This window comes from Oryctolagus cuniculus, chromosome 7, assembly GCF_051225735.1.
Source record: "Oryctolagus cuniculus isolate XC-2025 breed Fujian yellow rabbit chromosome 7, ASM5122573v1, whole genome shotgun sequence".
Lineage (NCBI taxonomy): Eukaryota > Metazoa > Chordata > Mammalia > Lagomorpha > Leporidae > Oryctolagus > Oryctolagus cuniculus.
Window position 1 is genome coordinate 132,306,753 of NC_142873.1, and position 22,802 is coordinate 132,329,554.

The following is a 22,802-nucleotide window of genomic DNA, read 5'->3' on the forward strand; positions in this document are numbered from 1 at the left end:
CTTCAGGGGCTTTGGCGAGGCTCCCTGGGCCATGGGAATGCCTGAGATGCTGGCTCCGTGTAAGAATCCAACCACAGCCTCTTTCGCAGGCTTCCCTGTCACCAGTCTCTGTCCCCTCTTCCAGGTGCCTGCACCCCTGGCCAAACTGTCAGCCTCCAGCAGTGAACGGCTGCCCAGTGCAGGCCTTCTGCCCTTCCAGAGCTAGACAAGGAGCTACACCATGCAACGTGCTACCCGCTACGGGGGCTTCCAGCTCCCACCTGCAGCTCGGGCCAGCACACCACGCAGAGTCCTTCGTACACCAGGCCCCGCGGTGTTTTCTCTGCAGTGAGCTTGCTCTAGGGAATTCCTGTGAGCACGTTAAGTGTTGGCAGAGGCGGATCCCGCACACCGGAAGTGTGAACCGCCTGCTGATGCAACTTCGCCTCTTGTGCTTCCAGGCCCACGTACGTACGCCACGGCCGTTTCTGAAGGAGAGCTGCCGGCCATGCTTCCTTTCACGGCTGGGTGGGTCGGACAACATGGCAGCTCTCTTGGATTAAATGATTACCTCGTCATCCACGGTCAGGTGTTCGGTCTCTGACGGTGCCAAGAGGCAAGCCAGGAACTGTTTCTCAAAAGACAAATCACGACGTGCCAAAGAAGGCTGGGCCAGGGAGGCAGGGCCTCGACTGTGACTGCCTGGTCTCCGGGGCTCCGTGCAGTCCCGCAATCTGCCGCACACACTTCCAGCGTCAGCGAGTAGAACGCGTCCTAGGAACTTGGCTTGAAGTCCTAGCCCGCTCTGGCCCCGTCCAAAGCCAGCAGCTTTTTTGATTACTCAGAAAATGGTTTGGAGCAGTGGATGTGAACGGGATGTGTTGCACTGAAAATCTAACGGAACCTGCCAAGTGATGTCTCTTTTCCAGTGGCCCAAGATGTGAAGCTCTTTCTGCACTTTGCAGGGGGACATTCTGAATGCTCAGTCCATCCTACCCTCCCATGGAAACACGAGGTTTTTCGAGGCCACTTTGTGACCTCTGGGACCTGTGGATGTGATATGACACAGGACCAGAGCACCGTGATGCCCTGTGGAGTAACAAAACGGTCAAGGCCCCTCCCAGGCCAACTCTTAGCATGGAGCTGGAAAGTGGACCTAACTCGGAGGCAGGGTGGAAGGCGCCGCTCTCTCTGCTGGGAGAAGGCAGAGTCTTTCTGACGTTCTTTTTCTTAAAGATTTACTTATCTATCTGAGAGGCAGTTACAGAGAGAGAGAGACAAAGGCGGAGATCTGGGGCTGGCATTGCGGTGTAGCAGGGTAAGCTGCCACCTGTGTTGCCAGGATCTGAAAGGAGTGCCAGTTCAAGTCCCAACTGTTCTGCTTCCCAACCAGCTCCCTGTTAGTGCACCAGGGAAGCTAGCAGAAGATGGTCCGAGTGCTTGGCCCACCGCCACCCATGTGGGAGACCTGGATGGAGTTCTAGGCTCCTGGCTTTGGCCTGGCCCAGCTCCAGTCATTGCCACCATTTGTGGACTCAATCAGGGGATGGAAGATTTCCTCTCTCTCTCTCTCTCTCTCTCTCTCTCTCTCTCTCTCTCTCCCCAGGAGCATAGAACTCCATCCAGGTCTCCCATGTGGGTGGCAGGGGCCTGGACACTTGGGCCATCTTCTTTGGCTGCCTTCCCAAGTACATTAGCAGGTAACTGGATTGGAAGTGGAGCAGCTGGGACTCAACCCTGTATTTACATGGGAAGCTGGCCCTGTAGGCAGCACCTTAACCCCCTGTGCCTCAATGACAGCCTAGAGATAGAGGGAGGGAAAACACAAGGGGTCATCAATAAGTACATGGAAAATATTCACTATGCATGAATATGTATCTCTTTAATTGCATTATATATTTATTTATTTGACAGGTAGCATTTTAGACAGTGAGAGAGAGAGACAGAGAGAAAGGTCTTCCTTCCATTGGTTCACTCCCCAAATGGCTTATCCAAAGCCAGGAGTCAGGTGCTTCTTCCTGGTCTCCCATACGGGTGGCAGGGGCCCAAGCACTTGGGCCATCCTCCACTGCCCTCCCAGGCCACAGCAGAGAGCTGGACTGGAAGAGGAGCAACCGGGACTAGAACCGGCACCCACATGGGATGCCGGTGCTTCAGCCAGTGGATTAACCAAGAGAGCCACAGAGCCGGCCAAATATGTATCTCTTAATTCCACACACTTTCGGAGTCCCCTCATACTCTCTGGGTGCTGTGTCCGCATTAATTTGTTCCACTCTTGAGACCACATTTGGAACACTGTAGAACTAGGATTGGAATCACCGTCCGATTACTTAAAATAATCCGTTTTCATCTTTCCAGACCCATGTATTTTACGCAATGGCTGAACTAGAGCGTCAAATGGCCTCAGCACCCTGCCTGTCTTGACAATGGCTTTACTCCCTGTGCTTCCTCTGTGGTCCAGGAGCCCCAGGGCCCGGGAGCCGTTGTGGTGAGAGCTTCTCCTCGAACCCTAAGCCGAGAACCCAGGGCAGCAACCACAGAGGGCTCTGCCGCCCGCCTCGGGGCCGACCCCTGGGCCCTCTGATCCCCACCAACTCCATTCCAACCGGGAAATCCCTGGGCGATCTGGGTCGTCAGGACTTAGCGTCTGCACAGAATTTCCATGAGATCCAGGACCTTTGCCAGGTTCTGGTCCTCTGCCATATGGCCTCGGGTCCCTTTGGGGAGGATCCCAGAAGCTTCAAGAAACCAAATCGCATTGTTACTGCAGTGTTTCCCCCAGAGTGCCTGCTCCCCCCTCATCAGGGGGCTCCAGCTCTGCGTACTGAGTGGAGGAGGGTCAGGAAGTTTTTATTGTAATGGCTCGAGTCATTTTCTACGCATGAGCTGCCCATGGTTTTTTATTCCATAAATCAGTAGAGGACCTTAATGGACTCACCTTCTCGTTGGGCCTTAAATCCATTAACTGCCTGATCATTAACCGCTTCCTCCAAAAATCTCACAGTTTGGCTCCTGCTGATAACCTTGAGCCTCTGCACATCATAATGGTCACCACAAGCAAGCAATTGCTAACCTTTATTTATTATTTTCATTTTATTTGAAAGACAGAGAGACAGGGAGAGAGAGAGAGATCTTTCGTCTGCTGGTTCACTGTCCAAATGCCCACAACAGCCAGGGCAGGCCTGGGCCAAAGCCAGGAGCCTGGAACTCCATCTGGGTCTCCCACGTGGGTGGCAGGGGCCAGGTACTTGAGCCATCACCTGCTGCCTCCCAGGCTCATTAGCAGGAGGATGTACAAGAAGCAGAGAAGCCGGGACTCGGATTTGGGGCACAGGCGTCTCAAGTGCTGACTTAAGCCGAACACCTGCCTCCTGGCCTTAAGTGTCAGGACTTGCCCAGCAGGCGCCTTCTGTGCCCGCTCAGACTGGGGCTGCGCTCCGGGACGGCCGCTCCCACCAGCGTGCCTGACGCACAGAGCAGCATGGGAGGGCTTCTCTGAGAGGCTGCTGCTCCCCCTCCTCAACGATAATTCTGTCCCATGTGGGGGAAGAACCTCTGGGCTCCCCTAGGCGTCAGAGTTTGGGGGTAACAGGAGACTTACTTCTCCTGGAGTTCTCACATCGAGACATCTCCCTCAGCTTCTCCAGCAGAGCCTAGAGCCACGAGCACCCATGGCCCGGGGCCAAGATGATTCTGAGAGTCTGTTCCCTGTGTGTGCCCAGGTAAACTAGCGAAGTCTTGTCACTCTGTGGTGTAGGGGGTGTAGCGTGCAGTGTTCAGTGTGGTGTGCAGTGTTCAGTGTGTATAGTGTGGTGTGTGGTGTGCAGTGTGTATAGTGTATAGTGCGGTGTGCAGTGAGTGGTGTAGTACACGGTATGTAGTACACAGCATGCAGTGCGCAATGTGTGGTGTGTAGCATGCAGTGTGTACAGTGAGTAGTGTGTAGTGTATACGTAATCTGTAGTGTGCAGTGAATAATGTGCAGTGTGGGCCGGCGCCGCGGCTCACTAGGCTAATCCTCCGCCTTGCGGCGCCGGCACACTGGGTTCTAGTCCCGGTCGGGGTGCCGGATTCTGTCCCGGTTGCCCCTCTTCCAGGCCAGCTCTCTGCTGTGGCCTGGGAGTGCAATGGAGGATGGCCCAAGTCTTTGGGCCCTGCACCCACCCCATGGCAGACCAGGAGAAGCACCTGGCTCCTGCCATCGGATCAGCGCAGTGCGCCGGCCGCGGTGGCCATTGGAGGGTGAACCAATGGCAAAAGGAAGACCTTTCTCTCTGTCTCTCTCTCTCACTGTCCACTCTGCCTGTCAAAAAAAATAATAATGTGCAGTGTGCGGTGTGCAGTGTGCAATATGTGGTGTGTAGCATGCAGTGTGTCTAATGTGCAGTGCATATAGTGTGCAGTGTGTGTAGTGCGGTGTGCAGTGTGTGGTGTGTAGTGTGCTGGAGCCCAGGGGCACACTCCTGACATCTGTGACCCTGGGCACACCTTTCCCGCCTCTGGGCCTCGGTGTCCACACCTGCATGATTGACAGTGGATCACCTGGGATACAGAGAGCACCGAGGGTGCCATGAGCACTCTGGGAAGCGCGGCCGGTCTTAGCAAATCCCTGTGTTGTGCACATCCAGACAGAAGGGATTTGCTTAGCACGGGAAATACGCCCTCTGCCCGCTCTCCCTGCCTTGGCCAGAGGCTCTCGCCCCATTGTTGCTCGCCCCACCCTTTGTGTGGTCAACGTCCTGTCATCCTTCCAGCCGCAGTGGCCCCACATCCCTGCACCTGCTCAGCATCTCAGCAAGGCCCGACTTTGTCCTGCCAGGAGGAGTCCGCCCCAGCCCCACCCTCCAGCCCTTCTGAAGCGCTAGGGCTGGAATGACACCTGTGGCCAAGGCCCAGGGCTCTGCAGGTGCTCAGGGAAGAAAGGAGGGGAAAAATGGAGGCCTGGAAGAGAGGGAGGAGGGAGACGGGAGAGGAGCGTATCTGAAGCCCACCTGAGGAGCTGCCCGACCCCACGCGGGCGCACTGAAGTTCCCCGCAGAACCCTTCCGGTTTTATTTCTTGAGCCCAGCAGAGAAAGGCCACGAGGACGGACAGGTGCCATTCCCTCTCCCCAGAGATACCGTGGGGGCAGGGCTCGGGGAACGGGGCGGTTGGGAGAGCGAGCCTCCCTCCCAGGGCAGGGAGCGCATCCCTGCTGGGCCACCTCTTCCACAGCAGCCACCATTACCGACCTCCAGCACAACCGGGCTTCTCCCACTCGCCCCTCCCCCCGGGAGGCTGTGACCTTGTGGAGCTGGTGGTCAGGACAGGACGGGAGCTGCCTCTGGCGGGAGGAGGAGGCGCTTTCCAGTGGCCGTTGTGTAATAACGGAGTAGGCCAGCTCCACTGTGCTGAATGCGGCCGTGGGAAGACGCCCAGCCCTGGCCGGGGGCTGTCTCTACTACGCAGCGGGACTGGCAGGAGAGCCCTTGGCTTCACCTTGTCTCCAGGCTGTCTGAGCAGGGTGTGGGAGCCCATTGCCCAGGGAAAGCAGAGGGAAGGGCATCCTGGCAGGAGGAACGGCACATGCAAAGGCACAGAGCCAGCCAGCACCCTGATGTGGTTGAAACAAAGCCGGCCACCTTCAATTTTCAAAGCCAGAACATGGGGACCTTCTGTTGACTGAGCACCAGCTAAGTGCCAGGCCCTGGGCCAGGGTCTGTGAGCAGAGCCTGCAAACAGTGTGCACACAATTTTTGCTCTCATAGAATTCAGAACTTAGTTGTGGGAAGAGGGGTAGCAGATAAGAAACACAGACAAGGGCCAGCGCTGTGGTATAGTGGGTTAACCCTCTGCCTGCAGCGATGGCATCCCATATGGGTGCTAGTTCTAGTCCTGACTGCTCCACTTCTGATCCAGCTCTCTACTGGTCTGGGAAATTAGTGGAGGATGGCCCTGGGCGCGTGGGGCCATGCACTCATGTGGGAGACCTGGAGGAGGCTCCTGGCTCCTGACTTTGGATTGACTCAGCTCTGGCCATTGCAGCTATTTGGGGAGTGGAGATGGAAGACCTTTCTCTCTGTGTCTGTAAGTCTACCTCCCAAATAGATGGATAAAATCTTGAAGGAGGAGGAAGAGGAGGAGAAGGAGGAGGAGGAGGAGGAGGAGAAAGACAGAAAGACAGACAGGAAGGAAGGAAGGAAGGAAGGGAGAGAGAGAGAGAGAGAGAGAGAGAAAGAAAGGAAGAAAGAAAGGAAGAAAGAAAGGAAGAAAGAAAGAAAGAAAGAAAGAAAGAAAGAAAGAAAGGGAGGGAGGGAGGGAGGGAGGGAGGGAGGGAGGGAGGGAGGGAGGGAGGGAGGGAGGGAGAAGGAAAGAGCAGTCATTTCTTGTAGGTGTGTGTGAAATGGAAAACGAAACCAGGCGACTTAGTGGAGAGCGCCTGGGAATGAATTTGTCGGGGGAGGGCTCTCTGAGCAAGTACTGTGTGAGCTGAGATCTAAAGATGACGAAAGCCAGCTGTGCAAAGATCAGAGACCAGAGGGTAAGAGGCAGCAGGAGGAGCTTGTCCAAAGGTCCTGTGGCAGGAGCAAGCTCAGAATCATGGGGAAACAGAAACTAGGTGGAAGAGGAGAAGGCTGCAGGGTGATGTTGAGGATGCCAACAACCCTTATCCCATGACTCAGAGCCCCCTCTGTCCCCCCAACACACACAGGTTGGCTGCTGTCCCTCCTGTCTCTCACCTCTGATTGTGTCCTCCGAGAGCTAAGTGGTCGGATGGAGACCCAGCTCCCTGCTCCTCTGCCCTCACCATTTTGGGGACTGTGGTCCCCACTGCAACCTTGGCTCTGCAAATTCAGCCTCCAGGCTCCCACTCATGCACCCCAGCCTCATCATCCTCCCCCAGCCAAGACCTCAGCACCCACCCCAATCTCACTTCTGGCAGCCCGGGCTCCAGCCATGGCCCAAAGGGGCTCCGGACACACACCTTCGTGGCCCTTGTGTCCCCACAGAGCCAGCTGTGGAGGACAGCGTGTGGGGCTGCAGGGGGCAGGGGCAGCCCAGGGCGGGAGATGGCAGAGCCAGACGCCAGATTCCAGACTAGATAAGCTGCTGGGAACAAGGAGGGGGGCTGGCGTGGCGCTCCTGGGAGGCGATGCCGGCTCCCGGGATGGAGGGCGGCAGGCGGGTGTCTCCGCTTCCCCCAGAGGATGGTTCTCACCGCTATCTGATGGGGAGCTGTCGGTTGCAGGAGGGTGAGGCTGTTAACAGGACCGCTCTGGGGAGCCGGAAATTAACCCACCATGCCAGAGGCAGGAGGTGCGGGTGGGGTGGTAATTACGGGGCCCTGCAATTAAGGCTCCTTCAGGTCGGGCCAGCCGTTCTCAGGGAAGGCACTGGGACCCCAGGCTGCTGAGGACTTTGCAAGGGGGGGTCCTGCCTGCTCCCCACCCTTTCCCAGGCCCCAACCCCCTCCCTCTTGCAGCCACACAAGCAGTGCACAGGCTGTGCTCATCCTGCTCTCGCTCAGGCTGTTTCTCCCCCACGGGATTCCCTTTCCCGTTCCGTTCCACCTCGCTCAAGCCTTCCCGGCCCTTGAGACCTGTGCAGGCCCTGTCGTGGCCAACAAGTTTTCCCAGACTGCTCTGGCCTTGCACAACACAGAAAGACACAGAGAGGGACCATGACTTGCTCCGGGTCACACAGCAGAACCAGAACCAGAACCGAAGGCTTCAGAATCTCAGGCTAAGGCTCTTTCCACCAGAGGCTGAGGGCCATCAGGGCTCGAGCAGGGCAGGACTGCGTGTATCGGGCATCTGTTCTGTGCTGGAGTCGGCACTAGGGATTGTGGGTAGGAAGGCTAAGCAGGCGGGAGGACACAGCTGGCTGAGACCCACGGGATCACCTGAAGGTGTGTTCAATGATAAACCAAAATGAGAGGCCACAGGTGGGAGCTTGTAGCAGGGCCCTGGGCAGGCCTCAGGGCTGAGATCTGCAGAGAGGGTGGGCAGCCACCAGGTGCAGAAGTGGGGCAGGAAGAACATTCTAGACAAGGGGAAAGATGTCTAGGCTGGGGCTCAGAGTGCAGGGAGGGGCCTGAAGTCGGGCAGGAAGGTCACAGGGCTTGCAAGGGGCAGGGCCTCCTAGGGAGATGTTTGGTGCCCAGCCCTACAGGACACCATGGAGGACTAGAGTGTGTCTGGCAGAGGCCACCAGCTGTGTAGGCAGCAGGACTGTGAGGCGGGCACAGCCAGGCGCGCCCACCGAGGTGTTCTCTGAAGAGCACAGGTGTCTGCTCTGCGTCCCAGGAGAGGAAGCCGAGCCTGCGATGGCGGAGCAGTTTGCCTGGAGCGCCATGGAGAAGACATGGTGGCTCCTAGAACCCAACCTGCTGCCCACGCTCCGCTTTCCCACCCGAAGCTGCCCCCGGACTGAGCCCAGAGAGAAAATGGACCAAGAGCTGTTTATGCAGACAGGGAGCGGGGAGCTCCTCACACGGGGCTGGGCACTTGGGAACCATCCCTGCCAGGCACATGCCAGCAGGAAGGCAGGCAGCTCGCACACAAGCACAGCCCAGGTCTCGGACCTCCTGACCGGGCAAAGCGCCCACTGCACTGAGGCTTCACGCCCAAGGCAGGTGCCCTGTCCCAGGGCGAGCTAGCAGCCGTGTGCAGAAGCCAAGCCAGGAGTGCCTGGCTCCAGAACCCCACTTGCCCTCTGCAAGTGCTGGGGGCTGTTCAGGGAGCAGCTGATGGGGCAGCCAGCGCGAGGCCCAGGGCGGCACGGGAGTGGAGAGAGAAGACAGGAGGGGACATGGGTCAATGAGGATGTTTCCTAGAGCTTCCCAGGCCAGCCGAGGGTCTGCGTTAGCAAGTCCTGGCCGCCTCTGCCTGCCCGCCCACTCAGGCTGCTGTGTCCTGCTCTCTGACTGCCAGACTTCATTTGGGTGCTCCGGCCAGAGCTGAACCCACTGGTCCTTTTATTCAGAACAGCCCCCTGGACAAGAGAGCCGAGATGGAGCAGGCAGCGGCCCTGATGGGTGAGAAGGGAAAGGAATCACACGGTCCATGGGAGGGTAGGGCTGCTGGACCCCAGCCTGCGGAAGTTAAGCCCAGGAGGAGGAGAGCAGCCCTGTTCTGTGAACCCGAGGATCTTGGGGATGGGTGGGAAGGTCCAGCCAGTGGTGCACAAGTCTTGGTGTCCTGCACACCCCCAAGGACAGCAGGGTCTGAGTAGGGCTTCAGGGGCCAGATCCTATGGGAGGGAGGCCCACAGGAGCAGGGGCTTAGCAGAAGCAGCCTGGACCAGCAGGGGGCGCTAGTGCAGCAGAAATCCCTTATCAATGGGCAGCACACAGGCTGCCTAGCCTTAGGATGGGCGTGGGGGTCACCAAGGCTTTCCAACCCTGGAGCAGGTACAATGCTCACCCCTCACCCACACCCCGACTTCCCCCATACAAGAGACCCAGTGTGGTGTCCTGAACAAGAACATAGGCCAAAGAGCACACAGGACAGACTTGAGCTTGAATCCTGGCCACGATTCTCTACGTGAACTTGGGCAAGACCCGATCTGCCCAGGCTGTCCTGACAAAGTCCTGCAGACTGGGGGCTGGGCCAGCTTCTGGGGCTGAGCGGTCTGGCGGGCTTGGTCGCTGCTGAGGGCTGCTTCCTGATTGCGCAGTGCCACCTTCTCGGTAGGCACTCTCGTAGCGGAGAGAGGCAGCTGTGGCCTTTCTCTTCCTATAAGGCAAGTGTGCTGTGGGATTAAGAACACCCTCATGACCTCATCTAACCTGCACTTCCTCCTGAAGACCCCTCTGCTCAGGGCCAGGCACTTGGGGCTTCGGGCTTCAACGTGAACTAGGGGACACAATGCATTCCCCAGTGGGCAGATCCTGTCCCCTCTGGGCATCAGGCCCTGCATCCGGGAAACCAAGGTGCTCCTCCCACATCCCCCTGGGCCATCGTGCAACATAAATGAGCTAAGGCAGGTGAGGCACTGCACCGGACAGGTGCATGGGCTTCACAAGGTACAACACCAGAGCACAGACGTCAGGACCGGGTCAGTGCATGTCCCTGTCCCCAGGCCCCTGGCCTTCACGTGCAGGGCAGGTGCCTGGCATGTGGCAGAGTGGAGCCTTCAGGGCTGGAGGGGGCAGCCAGCTGCAGGAAGAGGAGGGCTGCTGGGGTGGGGGCCCAGGGAGGGCACCTGAGGCGGGGGTGGGGGGACCTTCATTTGCTCAGGGAGTGCTCACCAAGCCCCTGTAGCCAGCCAGGCCAGTGTCTGGCACAGGGATCTCGGGGTGAAAGCACCCTTGCCCTTCCCTCCAGTCCCAGGAAGGCAGCACCTCTCGCTGGCCACACAGCCACCTGGCCTGGCTCAGCACGGGTTGAATGCCTCCTGGTGCCAGGCTCCGTTAGTGCCACAGGTGAGGTGAAGGCCCCTGGAGGGCAGGTCCTGGAGCAGGTGGGCGGCAGGGCTGGCCTGGCTCCCAGGGCTGCTCTCTCCCTGGCAGAGGCCCCTGCTCTCAGAAGCCTGCAGCCAGCGAGACTCAGGTTCACGTTCAGGCTTTGCCGCTTTGCCGTCTGTGTCCTGTGGCCTCAGGGTCTTCGTGGGTCAGATGGCCCTGCCAGGAGTGTACACGGAAAAATTTTGGTGATCTGCCTTGTGGTTCCTCTTTCCTGTCCTAAGCGACGTCCTCCTGAGGCAAGCGAATCCTGCGAAGTTGGTGTTGGTCTCCAGGTATAGAGAAGGAGAGGTTCAGAGAGGTTGAGTGACTCAGCCAACGACACTCAGGAAAAACCAGGTTCTTCCAACGACAGAGCCTGCACTCTTCCTGGTGTGCCCAGCACCACACAGCAAACTGATTATTCCTTCTCAACACGGGCCAATCTGGATCCCTGGGGGAACCTGAGAAATACTGCCACAGGGGTGAGCAGCCTTCCCAGGGGGCCTGGCCCCAACCTTGGGAGGCCTAATGTCCAGGGTATGGTCCTGACTGCTGCAGACTGGGTCATCTTGGGAAGGTCTCTTTGTAGCGAGCCTCAATTTCCTCCTCCTTGTAATGGGCATAGGAATGAACCATGCAACACTGGACATCCCCTGCCCCTCCTTGCTTCTCACATCTCCCTGTGCCGATACTGAGCCCCACCCTCTGGCCTTCCTGTGCAGGTGCCCCCCAGGGTCAGCCCCATGACTGGGTGGAGGTGGCTGGGCCAAAGGGGCCTTCAGCTCCTGGGAGGCGCGGACTTCCCCTGGGCTTGGGCCTGCAGGGCCCAGCTGGGATGCCTCCCTGATGAGGGCCTCCTTGAATACCCCTGGAGCACACTGACCCCCGAGAGGGAAGACCAGGATCCTGGGGCACAGGGACACAGGAGCAGAGCCTTCGTGCACAGCAGCGGGGGCCAGGGCTGCCCTCACCTGCACTGGGGGGGCTCCTTCCCCCCGGGTCTCTGGGACTTTGGGACTCCCTTGGGCACCAAGAGTGTTAGAGGCCTGGCCTGACTTAGGAGAGACCCCCAACCCTGGTACTCCAAATTATCATTCAAGTCGCTAGTCAAGCCCATTGGAGAAGTGGGCTCCCCTGCCCGCGAATGTGGACACGTGCCAGCTAAGACGCCATACCCATGGCCGTCTCTACCCGCCCGCAGCCTCCACACATCACACGGCTTCTACACACAGCAAGCAGGAGCCCCGCGGGTGTGCCTGGGGTGAGGCTGCAGGGGCTCTGGAAAGAACTGGTGACCGTGCTGCATCCCCGTGAACCGAACTGCCCGGTGCTCCTCCAAGGGGGCAGCCCTGGGAAGCAAAGCATCCCGCTGACACTGGGGGCTGAGGCAGCGGCGCCTGCGCCTGGCCAGGGAGGCACACGCGCTGCTCTGCGTCAGCACGCCGCGCCGGCAGATGCTCTGGCCCACGCCCTCCCTCTGTTCCCCCCACCACAATATCAGGACTGGTCTCAAGGCATTTGGAAAACGCAACAGTAACATAAAGGCACAGAGAGGAGAAACCACGTGCCCTGCCTCCCTGTGGCCATTCTGGGTATTTCATGTTGGCTCCTTTGATCCCCACGCTTGGGGAGGCCTCTGTTGTGCCCCGCTGGTCCATCTGACACATGGTGCCACGTGGTGCCACGTGGCAAGTACCCCCTGCATCCCATGCCCCTCCTCCGTGAAGAGGCTGCTCCAAGGCTCCCAAGCTGCAGATTGGTTCCCTTCTCTGGTGCTCTAAACCAGGCAGCGATGGCCGCCTGCACACCAGCACTTTCCCCAGTCTGTCTGGTTCTTCAGGGTGGGGTGTTCAGAAGTGGATGGCGGGTCAGAGAGAAGAGGATGCAAGGATCCTGATTCTCTCTCTCTCTTTTTAAGTAAGTTTTTTTTTTTTTTTTTTTGACAGGCAGAGTGGACAGTGAGAGAGAGAGACAGAGAGAAAGGTCTTCCTTTGCCATTGGTTCACCCTCCAATGGCCGCCGCGGCCGGCGCGCTGCGGCCGGCGCACCGCACCGATCCGATGGCAGGAGCCAGGAGCCAGGTGCTTTTCCTGGTCTCCCATGGGGTGCAGGGCCCAAGCACCTGGGCCATCCTCCACTGCACTCCCGGGCCACAGCAGAGGGCTGGCCTGGAAGAGGGGCAACCGGGACAGAATCCGGTGCCCCGACCGGGACTAGAACCCGGTGTGCCGGCGCCGCTAGGCGGAGGATTAGCCTAGTGAGCCGCGGCGCCGGCCCAAGTAAGTTTTTTTATTTACTCATTTAAAGGCAGAATGAGAGAGGGGAGAGAGACCTTCCATCCGCTGGTTCACTCTCCAAATGGCTGCAGCATCTAGGGCTAGGCCAGGCTGAAGCCAGGAGCCAGACTCCGTCCGGGTCTCCATCCAGGTCTCCCACATGGGTGCAGGGGCCCAAGCACTTGGGCCGTCTTCCAAGCATCCCAGGCCACAGCAGAGAGCTGGGTCAGAAACGGAACAGCCGGGACTGGAACCAGCACTCTAGTACTGGGTGTCTGTGATGCAAGTGGAGGCTTAATCCACCGCGCCACAGCGCCGGCCCAGCCCCCAGGATCCTCTCTGAAGGACGCATCTTGCACCTGTGAGAGCCAAGACCAGCTCACGGGAGGCTGCCTCTCAAGCTGGATGCATTCCACCCTTTGTCCTGGAGATGGCCAGAGGACGTCCCCGGGAGCTCTCTGCAGAGGCTCACAGGACGTGGGTGTCACCCAAGGCCCTGGAGAGAAGACTGTGCCCTCAGCAGACAGAGCTTGGTGTTTGCTTCATCTAAGAGCAGCAAGGCCAGGCCTTTGGCACGGAAGCTAAGAAGCTGCTTGGGACACCCGCATCCCACATCACAGTACCTGGGTTCAAGTCCTGGCTCCACTCCCAATTCCACTTCCTGCCAGTGCACCTGGGAGGCAGCAGGTGATGGCTCAAGTACTCAGGTCCCCAACAGTCATGCGGGAGACCTGAACTGAGTCCCTGGCTCCTGGCTTTAGCCTGGCTGTTGCAGACAGCAAATAGGAGACCTCCTCTCCACCTTTCTAATAATTAATTAATAAGGGTAACTCCATCAGCTGAAGACTTCGTGGGGCTCACAGTCAGCCACATGGCTTCACTGTGTGACCTTGGGCAAGTTACTGGAGCTCTCTGAGCCCATTTCCTCACCAGGAAGATGGAGAGACTCCGGCATCCACCATCCCCAGGTTGCTGGCGAGCCTGAATGAGACAATGAGTGCGCCCCTTGGCCCTGGGATGGGGCCGCACACACACAAGGCGTGAGCACTCAGCACAGGACACCACGGGGACAGCTTCTTCAGCTGCACACCCACTCCACTCACTCCAGCCAGAGGTGCCCCTGACTTGTCTGAGTTTCTTCAGGGGCAGGTGAGGCTCATTCCTGCCTCCCAGGGTTGTTGGGAAGCGGATGCATCTGCGAGATTTTGAGCGCCCCTCGGGAAGGTGCAGGAGGCTTGGGGCCAGGTGCCAGGCGTGTTGTGGGTGCTCCACCCCCACCATGGGAAAACCCACTGCCTTTGATTAGACCCTTGGCCAGCTCGGGGAGGGGGAGTTGGGGACACAGCCTCTTCCTCCAGGCAGCATCTTTATCCTAACGCTGTCACTGGGGAGGAGGGGTGTGGGGGTGGGAGGGCATGGGTGTGCAAGATTGACAGGGGAGTGTCTTGTGGGTGCCTGGGTGTGGAAGCATGAATGGCAGAGCTGGGGGTGGGGCCAGCTCAGGCAGTGGCCTCGGGGGCGGGCAAGGGGTCGGGGTGTGCACAATGCAGGGCGGGGCCAGTGGTGCTGCCTGTGAAGATGGGGTGGGCTGGGGACCAGGAGTGGGTGTGTGACCCCGAGAGTCCCTTCCCCAGTGCTCTGCATCGTCTCAGACTGCCCCCTGCCAGGAGTAGTGATCCAGCAAGAACAGCTCTGCTGCACAGCCACCGGTCCCGACACCCTCAAAAAGCATGGCCAAGCCCACACAGCCCTGGCCACGGCAGGTCTGCCCCTGCCTCCACTGGCTCACTGGAGTTGGACCAAGGTGGTGAGTGTGGCCAAGCGAGGTGCCCCAGCCCACGGCCCAGGGCCATAGGGAGACCCTGGGTGAGGGACCCTGTGGAGAAACCTGCTGGGCTGCACTGCTCTCGGGGCACCTGCCGGCAGCCGCCGTACTCGAGCCCTCACAGTCCCCTTCCAAGGGAGCGTTGTTGGAATCAGGACTGGTGAGATGGCAGAAGCCACTCCTCAGTCCCGTGCTGGCCCCGGCGCCCATCGGTGTGGCACACACAGGCCCTAACCAGGACAAAGCCAGCCAGCAGGGGCATGGTGGGAGGGCTGTCCCTGGACCTCCTACGATGCCCCGCCTCCCTCTGTGACTCCAGCCACCTCACTTCTCATCCGTTCAATGGGAATGAGAATCAGAGGGGCAAGCAAGGGCTCAGAGCTTTCATAAAATTCATGGCAATGTTGGAAAATCAACTCCGCAGGTCCCGGAGGGAGCCGAGAGCTGGGGTAAGCTGGGAGGGGCCTCCAGTCCCTGCTATGAATTCACCAGACTGGCCCTTCACCTTTGGCCTGGAAGGCAGAGGGCTGTGAAGTGGGCTCCAGGACATGAGACGGCTGAGATGGGACAGTAGCCCCTGCCCTGGCACATGGCAGGTGCCCAGGCCAGGAGCCCCCCCAGCCTTCACTTGCTGCTTGGGCTAGGGAGGGAGGCCCGTGCTCACTGGCATTTCCCGAGCTGCCTGGTGCCAGGGGGAGCTGGGGGCTGGCACCAATCACAGCTCCGCAGCCAATTGCTCACTAATCCACCCTCTGCTTCAAAATAGCTTAATTAGCCGGGAAGAGCCGCTGGCAGCCTGCCAGGGAGGGGCCCCAGGGCCTCCCCCTAGGATGCACCCCCCCCCCCCCGCACTGCAGGAAGAGGCCTGGTAGAACAGGTAAGCCCCGCCCCAACCCCCGAGGAACACGATCCCCCTCCTCTGTTCCCCACCAGGGCTCTGCCTCACCCGCTGGACAAATGAGGACGCGCAGGCTCAGAGTGGCCACGGGTGAGCCAGCAGATGCCATGGGCTCCGTTCTGCCCTGTGCACGTGAGACGGACACTTACAGGGGCTGCAGAGAAAGGGGCGTCTCCTGTGGGTGCAGAGAGCTCAGCTGGCTGGGGGCCCCCTTGGCCTTCTCCCAGGGGAAAGGAAGTGAAGCGCTAGCAACTTGCAACCTGACCTCCCTGGAGGTCTCCCAAGTTGCCATCAGGAGGGGCTTCCAACCACGGGGCGCAGAGCTGGGAGCCGGCTGGTGAAGGAGAGACCTTGAAGTGTGAGGTCCAACGCTGAGCTGGTATCTGTCCCCTCGGGGATTCAGCCTCCACGTCAGTACTGGGTGCTCCCGTCAGGAAGTCTGACCCCCCCTCCAGCACCGCCCCGGGGGACACTGTGGGCCCAGGCCTGGGGGTGGCACAGGACCGAGGCTGATGTAGGCGCGTGCGCATCAGGCTGAGGATTTGCAGACCCTACCTCCAGACCCTTTGTAGCTCGCTTCTCTCTGGCCCCGGCAGCCTGGGAAGGTGGGTGTGCATGCATGTGCATGCGTGTGCATGTGTGAACATAGATGAGTGCACACGTCAGAGCAGGACACACAGCACCCAGTGGTGGCAGGTCTGCCCCCTGAGCAGGGAATGAACACCCCGCCTTCCCTGCCACTCCTCTCTCCCACCTTGGAGAAGGGGCCCCAGCCACCTGGCTTCCCAGGCCACACGCTGGCGGCCTCCTCCTGCTCACCCTACCTCCTGTCCCACCCAGGCCCCCCCAAGCCCCTCTGACTCTCCACAGGAACCCCAGTGGCCACCATCGCCCTGACACTGCTGCAAAGTTCTTGTCATCAGTGTCCTTGCTCTGCACAACCCCTGCTATCACACATCCACGTGCATGTATACACACATCCGTGCACACACATGGACACACATGTCCATGCACACACATGTATATTCACATCCATGTACACATGTGCATGTACACACATGCTCATGCACATGCATGTATACACATCCACACACATGTATGTATACACGTGTCCATACAGTCACATGCATGTATACACACATCCATACACCCACATGTATACACACATCCACAAACACGCATGTATACACACACTCATCTACACCACACACATATATACACACATCCATACACCCACATGCATATATACACATCCATGAACTCACATGCATGTATACACACACCCATGCACACATGTGTGCACACATTTGTCCATGCACACACATGCATGTATATGCACATCCATATACACATGCATGGATACACACATCCATGAACACATGTGTGCATGCACATATCCATGCACTCACATGCATGTATACACACGTGTGTGTATACACACCTATCCACACACATGCAGGTACGTGTGCATGTACACACATCCTTATACACACATGTAAACTCCATGCATTTTCATAATACGCATTTTTCATAAACTTTGAATACCTCAATTTATTTATTTTTTGACAGGCAGAGTTAGACAGTGAGAGGGAGAGACAGAGAGAAAAGTCTTCCTTCCGTTGGTTCACCCCCCAAAAGGCCACTACAGCCAGCGCGCTGTGCCGATCTGAAGCCAGGAGCCAGGTGCATCTTCCTGGTCTCCCATGTGGGTGCAGGGCCCAAGCACTTGGGCCATCCTCCACTGTCCTCCCAGGCCACAGCAGAGAGATGGCCTGGAAGAGAAGCAACTGGGACAGAACCGGTGCCCCAACCAGGACTAGAACCCAGTGTGCTGGTGCCACAGGTGGAGGATTAGCCTAGTGAGCCGCGGCACCGGCCAAAGACCTCAATTTAAATACATGGATTTGCAGCAAAACAAACTTTATCTTTTAATTCCATTTCCCATGAACTTTATGAAGTATCCTTGAGAACACACATGCACATACATGTCCACACATGTACACACACATGTGTCCCACTGGTTGTCAAGGGGATCTTTCCAGAACTCAAATCTGACCAGGTCGCCCAACCCCACAGCCCTCCACAGCCCAGCCTGTGAGGCCACTGGGTCTCGGCCTGCTGGCCTCACCGGCAGCCCAAGGAGCAGAGTGAGCAGGAGGGGTTGGGCATCAGCCTGAGTGGGGTCTGCATCCCGGGTAGGCAGCTGGGCGACCTTGGCTGAATCACCGCAGCTCCCGAGCTCCCCCTGCCTGGGAGATGCACTCAACACTGATGAGGTACTGAGGTGAGACTGTAGCTCCGTGCTGCTCCACGTGGTCTCACCCCACCCCACCCCACCCCACCCAACACCCACTTGCTTTTCAGCACCCACCGGGACTCCACAGCCTTCGCCAGCCCTCCTCTGGGCTCCCCAGCACCTGCTCTGCATTCTGCCATCTGCTCTGTCCCCACCCCCACCTGTGAGCGTCTCACCAGGTGCCTGGGGCAATGCTGGTTATGTGCTGAATGAAGGCAAAAAGGATGGACGGGCGTGTGAGCACACGGTCACGGTGAAGGGCACACTCACACATGCATGCACTTGTGCATACACACCACACACAACCACACCCATGTGCCATCTCACATGCCAATGCAGACGTCCTCACTCAGGGCTCTTGTCACATGCTCTGTGGCCCCGCCCCACTGAGCCCTGGGCCTTGGGAGAAAGAGCAGGACTGTGTTTGGGGGCTCGGGTAGGGTGCGAGCGTTCTGCTCTCAGCACACAGCAGTCCTGGGACACAGGCCTCTGGGGGGAACCTGGGCAGCGGTCTGCAGGGCTGCGAGGACTGGAGGCCACCAACTGGCAGCTGGCGAGTGCCTGGGTCTGGCAGTGCCGCCAAACGCCCACTTGCACCAGCCGTTAGTTTCCAGGGCCTACCCACGAGCCGGGCCCAGGCAGCCCTGGCGTATCCTGCCAGAAATAGGCAGCCTCCAGGAGGAGGGCATGGGAGTGGAGGGGAGAGAAGAGGAGAGGGGACGTGGCCCAGCCTCCACCTCCCATCCTCCACCTTCCATGCCCATCACCCCACCAAGGTGAGGATGCCCTGCCACCAACGTGGAGTGTGGCCTGGGACAAGACTTCTCAAAGCCTCAGATGTTGGCTCTGCATGACTGAGGGGTGGGGACAGGCACAGGGTCCCAAAGCTCCCTTGGCAATGAGCGCTCAGCCTTGGGGATTCTGGTCCCCCAGCTAGGGGTGGTGTGAGGAGGGCTCTGGCCACTAGAGGGCGCTTGAGCTTCACCCCTCTGGGAGGCGACGCCCTGCCGCCTCCAGGTGGGACTCAGGGCCTGGGAGGGGATGGCGGGGAGATGACCTGTGTCCCCAGGCAGAGCCCTTATCCACATTATCTCTTCACCTGGCTGCCATAAGATTCATTACTGCTATTAGGTATGTTACACCTCAGCGACCAGCTCAGGGGCTTCAGGATTGGCCCAGGTCATGTCTGCATGGCCTTAATTGCCCCCCAGTTCTGGCTGCCACAGAGCTTTGGAAAAAGTGCTGGGTGGTGGTGACCAGGGCCCAGGCACTCAGAGTGGGGCCAAAACCCTGGTCCTGCCCCGTCCGGGAGCCCCCTGCCACAGCACCGCGGAGTAGCAGAGATTAATAAGACGGCCGAGGGCGCTCACACAGCTGGGAAGCAGGGATCTCCTCCGACCTGCAGAGCCAGGTGGGGCCTCTGGTGCTCAGGACTCAGCAGGCACACAGCCTGGCGCCAGGATCCCTGCTGTGCCTCTGGGGAGCCTCCCGACTTGGCCCCACCCTGCAGCATCCATGCGCCAGCCCCTCACCTGGTGGCCCTGTGGGAGCAGTGGCACCAGGCGCCAGGCCCAGCCCTCCTGGCAGAGCGGAGAGAGGCAAGGCTGCAGGTGACGTCCTGGGCACCGGTGCCCTGTTCCTGTGGGAACAGAACCCTAATCCATAACCCAATTCCGTCACCATTTCAGGATCCTGACACAAGCCATCAGAGGCACGAAGGCCCACCTGTCCTCGAGCCAGGCCCCCCCCCTTCTTCCCACCTCCCCACTCCCTGGACCTGGAGGCCTGGTTCTGCATGCTGCACCCAACTCTACCTCCCCCAGGGGGTCCCCAGCCCCCCTGCGCCCCAGCCACACCCCTCATCACTGCTGCACCTACCCAGCTACCTGCGCACGTGCCGCACCCAGAACCTCAGCCAGAACTCCCCGCGCACTGGGCGAGGGCCTCTCTGTCTACACCCCACATCCTGTCCCTGCCACCTCCTTGCCCCTGCTCCTGGGGGCGCTTCCTCCACACCCAGCCTGGCCCGGGGGCCTCTCTGCAGCCACACTCATGCCCCTCGTCTCCCACATTCCTTAAGACGCAAGCACAGGACAAACCAGCAGCCCCAGACTCCCTGCTGCCCGCCTGCCCTCCTTCCCCTCCACTCACAAATGTGCTCACCTCTCGGGAACCGTCTCTAAAAACCAGCTCCAACCACTGCCCATCTTCCTCCTCCCTCGGTGAAGCTGCTCCCCAGGGTCCGTCTCCGCTCAGGCTCACCTCCTCACCTGCGCTCTGCCCCGTGTTCCACGGGAACCCTTCTTCCTGAGTCACTCACGACCTCATTGCCAAGGCCAGCAAGCCCTGTGCCTTTCTGACGCCGACCAAGCGCAGCAGCCTGTCGGCCACAGCCCAGCGGGGTGGCCCCCATTCTGATCCTCATTTTGCAGATGAGAGGGGCACAGAGAGGTCAATCGGTTTGCTCAGAGCAGAACAGCAGTTAGCTCAGAGTCAGGCTCGCTCGCTCTCTCTCTCCTGGATATCCCACAAGAACCTCAAACTCGCCACCACCAAAATAGGCTCACTGGTTGTGCTGGGAATTTTCTGCTCCTGGCCAAGCCGGGTTCCAGACTCACGGATGAGCAGCAACTGGGTGTGGGCGAGTTCCCCCAAGCCCAGCCCAGTGCTCCCGGAAGGCGGCTTTGGCTGCTTTGTCTCTTAGATGGGTTGTTGGTAAGAGCGCAGAGCAGGGAGCATTACGGCCCCAGCCACTCACTGGGTACACGGGCCTGTTTGCACGTTATCAGTCGGAGCTGCATTGATTTATAACCTGGCGTGTTTGGCATAAATGCATGATTTGTCAAAAACTCAAGTAAAACCCCAGGAAGCGGTAGCGACCCAGGAGTTTGGAAGAGTTCCTGCAGGGCCGATTAGGGTGAATTAGAACCCACGGGTGTGAGTGGGCCCAGCCACGGAGCAGCCACCGGGGCGGTGCACCTCAGCAGGCTAAGGAGGGCCCGGGAGAGCTGCCTTGCCCCCACGCCGGGCTGAGGGGGGCCACAGGGGAGGCCAGCCTGGGCTGTGTGACTCGGGCTCCACCTGAGCCATGGTGGGGTGACGAGGGGTCACGCCGAGGAGGTGAATTCCGGTCCTTGAAGTTGTGCGTGCGGGCCTCTTCCTCCCGTGGGCACCACTCTCTGGCTGTGTGGCAGTGGTGGCCAAGGAAACGCGGCAGACCTCGCCACCATGTGCCGCGTGCGTGGCTGCCTCCTCAGGCAGAGCCACGCTCCACCAGAGCCAAGTCCTCGCTTCAGGCCAGGGAGAGACGGGGAGGCTGGATTCTGTCCCGGCCGTTGCTCCTTTCATGATCAGCCCGGGCTGGGGAATCACCCGGGACGGGTACCACTCTCCCCATTCTATGGAAGAGGAGACTGAGCCTGACTCCCAAACCCAGGACCTTCACGCCCGTACACGCACGTGAGCCAGCCCCAGCCTGGCCCCGCTCCCTGCCTGCTGAGGTCACAGCCTTGTCTTTGCCTGGCGAAGAACAAAGATCTTGAAACCAGAAAGCCCAGCTCTGTGCTCAGAGCCAGGCAACCAGGGGTCACGCCTGCACTCTCTCTGAGCCTCAGTTTGCCTATCTGTAAAGTGGGGGTGATGATGGTAGGTGACAGGTGAAAAGGTAACTCACAGGAAACCAGCGTGACGCCTGGCACATAGCAAGTGCTAGCCCCAGGTGAGACTCTCTGGACCCTGACGGTCCATTCAGGAGAAAGGATCTCTGGCCCCCACAATGCAGATAAGGCGAAGTTTAGCAACTTGTCCAAGGTCACGGACCTAGGGAGCAGGGGGAGCAGGTGCTGGGGCCTCCAGCCAGATCTGCATGGCTCCAGAGGGATCTGGCTGGAAGTGGAGCAAGTCCGGCCAGAGCCCCAAGGGCAGGGCAGGAGGAAGGAAGGCTGAGAAGGGGAGGAGGAGAGACAAGGGCAGGGAGGGCTGCCGTGGGCTGGCGGGGCCGAGCCGAGGAGGAGGGGAGGCCAGGACTGGCTACGGCCTTGGCGGGTAGGGGGCATGCCAGGCTGGCGGGGGGCGCCCTCACCTTCCCTCTGTTCTCCGGTGACCTTGCTGCTCAGCCTGTGCCGCCACCCGCATCCTAATGAGGTGCCACGGGCAGGGCCTTGGGGAGGCTCAGCAGAGGCTCAGCCAGGGCCCAACCCCGCCCTGCTCCCGAGCGCACTCTCCAGGGCTCTGTTTTCACAGGGCCAAGAGAGAAGCTGAGCCCAGGAGCAGCTGACAGCCCTAAGTGGCCTCCAATCAACCCCGGGACCTGGCGCACCTGCAGTGGGGGTGGGGCCAACCCACAGCTGCTGGCTCCCAGCACCCACCAGCAGCCCCGCCTATTTCTCCCCAAGGTTCCAGACAGCTGGGAATTCCTTGAGCAGTACAAGTCGTGGCCAGGCAAGGGGCTGCGAAGCTGGCCTGGCAGCCCCTGCGCATTCTGGCTGCTGCTCAGCTGCAAGGCCATGGCCACGGTGCGTCCCCCCATCTGGGACGCTGCTAACGTGCAGCCCGAGGAGGCAGCGGGCCGTGTGCTGAGAAGGCTTTCCAATTCCAAGTCTCGCTGTCTGCGTCCACAGAGGCCAAGGGTGGGCGGGATCCTCCGCTGGCCTGCCCCCGACAGGGTCTGTGTCGCCCCAGCCATGTGTGAGGCTGTCCACTCAGGAGCCCGGAAGCTGGGAAGCGGCAGGCCCTCAGAAGTTAACTGCCACTCCTCCTGCAGAGACCCCGCGCCAGGGACCCCTGAGCCTCCCCCATCGACTTCCCCAGACCCCCTGCCTGGAGCCAGGTTCTAGCACCTTCTGCCAACTGTGTCTCCCACCCATGTAAGCGCCGGGACTCTCCCCTCACCCAGGAGTGTTCCCAGGAGAGACTTCACCCTGGCTTCTCCCTCCCCCCCTTTCTGTCACCGTGACTTGCACGTGAGCGACCTGTTTCGGGGGTGATCTTTTGTGCTCCGCAGGCCCCCTAGGCTGTAGGCTCCCTGGGGACAATAGCAGGGGCTGTCCTGTTCCCTGGCACTGCTGGGCCCAGGCAGCTGCAGGAAAGCCTGGGGGCGGGGC